Below are 2,330 nucleotides of genomic sequence, written 5' to 3' on the forward strand. Positions count from 1 at the left end.
AAAAAAAAAAAGAAGAGTTGCCCATGTTCCTGAGCCATTTTCACAATCAAATTCTTAATACAAGCTCAAACAGCAGGTCCTTATTTTCATTTTGCGTGGGGCCCAGCAAATTCTGCAGGTAGTTTGAACACCTGCTTGGAGTAACTTGGGCTCAAAGCATCTGGGTTCGTATCTTGTCCAGTGTTCACGTCCTGGGAGAGAAGGCAGTCGGGGCTCAGCTCCCCAATCCGGTGAGCAAACCCCTGTCTTAGCCTGCTGACATGCAAGCCGTGTTCGGCCACGCTTTCAAACGCAAGTGAGCCATCAGGAAAAAAGTAATAGGATTGTCCAAGGATCAGATCTGCTGGTGGGTAGATACCGAAACAAAAAGCAATGACCCCGGTGACGGCTTCCAGTTCTTATCTCGGCACTGCCTGAGTTTTTAAAAGAAATAATTAACAGACCTGTCCAATTACTGGTTTTCCACTCGAGGGTTTTAGCTCTCATTATCTCTACTTTTTTCTTAGGGCCCCTCACAGAGAAGTTGTTGGGGACTACTTGCTAGGAGATGATAGTGGAATTCAACAGGAGAGAAATCTCTCTCTCTCTCTGATTTTTGATTCTTTTCATCTTAGAGAACAGCAATGGGAGAACGGTTGGATATTGAGATTTTCTAAAGAGGTCCTGGTCAGGCTGATATTCAGAAAGGAATTTAGTGGCGTGGGGATGTGGCATTCCCTCCACGTATTTACTGAGTCCCTCCTTGTGCCACTCAGAGCTTTGGTATTAATGATGTCTTTTCCTCGTCTAGGGGACGATTTAAACTTAGAGGATGCCCTCGGTGGAGGAGGAAACAGTGAGTATAATGGTCTTTTCAAAGAGCTGTCTCTTCTTTTTTTTTGGCCGGGGCTGCGTTTGAATCTGCCACCTCCAGCATATGGGGCCAGCGCTCTGCTCCTTTGAGCCACAGGCACCACCTGAGCTCCATCTCTTCTGAGTGATACCTGGGAACACTTTTTACTGAGCAAACCTAAGGAATAGAAAAATGTATGGTTTTTCTTATTGTCGTAGCTGGGATTTTGTTTTTTCTTCCAAGTGTGGCTTGTTTTTCTTTTAAAACTCTTGCAGTCTTTGGAATGACCTAAGTCAACTGTGCAACCCCCTGGCAGGACTGGCTTCACGGTGGGTGGGTGGGGCCTACATGGTTATAAGGAGGGTTTGCTGGTCTGGTGCTGTCATCTAGAAATTCTTAATACAAGCTCAAACAGCAGATCCTGTATTTTCATTTTGCGTGAGACCCTGCAAATTCCGCCGGTAGTTTGAATACCTGCTTTAGTTTTGATTCAAAATGAAGTTAAGTAGTAAATTGGCTGGCTGAGCACAGTGGCTCACACCTGTCTCGTCATGCCAGCACTCTGGAAGGCCGAGGCGGGAGAATCACCTGAGCTCAGGAGTTTCAGACCAACCTGAGCAAGAGGGAGACTCTGTCTCTCCTAAAAATAGAAAAATTAGACGGCCGTTGTGGCAGGTGCCTTCCCAGCAACTTGGGAGGCTGAGGCAAGAGGATCACTTGAGCCCCGCAGTTTGAGGTTGCTGTGAGCTTTGATGATGCCACGGCACTCTACCCAGGGCAAAAGAGTGAGACTCAGTCTCAAGGAATTAAAAAAAAAAAAAGATACTAAATTGGTGGGAGGCTATGCACTGGCCTGTCCCCACTATAACCAAGAACAGCCTCCAATTTCTAACTGTTTAATAAACTGCCTGCGTTAAAGAACGTTCTTCTTAGCAAAGTATCACAAAAATGGAAAAGCAAGTATTCAGTATCCTCCACGGTAATGCGATACCAATAGATGAACAATTCCATGCCCACTCCAGAGAAAACGTGATTAAATTCAAGGGGGGAGGGGAAGAAAAAGGGGAGGGGGAGGAAAGAGGGGAATTGGTGAGTTCCCACCTAACTTAGGGCACAATGGAGGGGTCCACAGCACACCCACTGTGTGAATGGCTCAACTACAACTTGGAACTTTGCCTAAAAAATAATGTAACCTAATCACTGATACACTGTATTAATCTGAAATTTAAAACAACCTACCTGATGGATACGGATGTTTCATGCTCTTTGCTACAAAATATTCCTAATTGTACCCTCGTCCTTTATTGACAGATGACCCAGTACCACCGAAACCCAAGCCAAATCCGAACCCCAGCAAACCGGATTCCTCTGGTAAGAGCCTCTCACTGGTGGGTCCCCTGTGAGTCCCTGTTCATAATACTTCGAGTATTATAATACTCATAGTACTCATAATACTTTGAGTATCATAATACTCAAATAAATTTTGAGGTGACAGGAG

The 2,330-nt window shown here is 45.2% G+C and overlaps 1 long non-coding RNA gene across 1 annotated transcript in view; it reads left to right on the forward strand.

Annotated features, from left to right (window-relative positions):
* The first annotated feature begins 789 nt into the window (after positions 1-789).
* LOC105887303 overlaps positions 790-2,330 on the forward strand; it is a 23,832-nt gene continuing 22,291 nt past the window's right edge. The window contains exons 1-2 of the long non-coding RNA XR_001161432.2: positions 790-835; positions 2,144-2,203. This is a non-coding gene — a long non-coding RNA (uncharacterized LOC105887303). The remainder of the gene's footprint in view (positions 836-2,143; positions 2,204-2,330) is intronic.

The sequence above is a fragment of the Otolemur garnettii genome, unplaced genomic scaffold (genome assembly GCF_000181295.1).
Source record: "Otolemur garnettii isolate 467f Iridium unplaced genomic scaffold, OtoGar3 scaffold00065, whole genome shotgun sequence".
Lineage (NCBI taxonomy): Eukaryota > Metazoa > Chordata > Mammalia > Primates > Galagidae > Otolemur > Otolemur garnettii.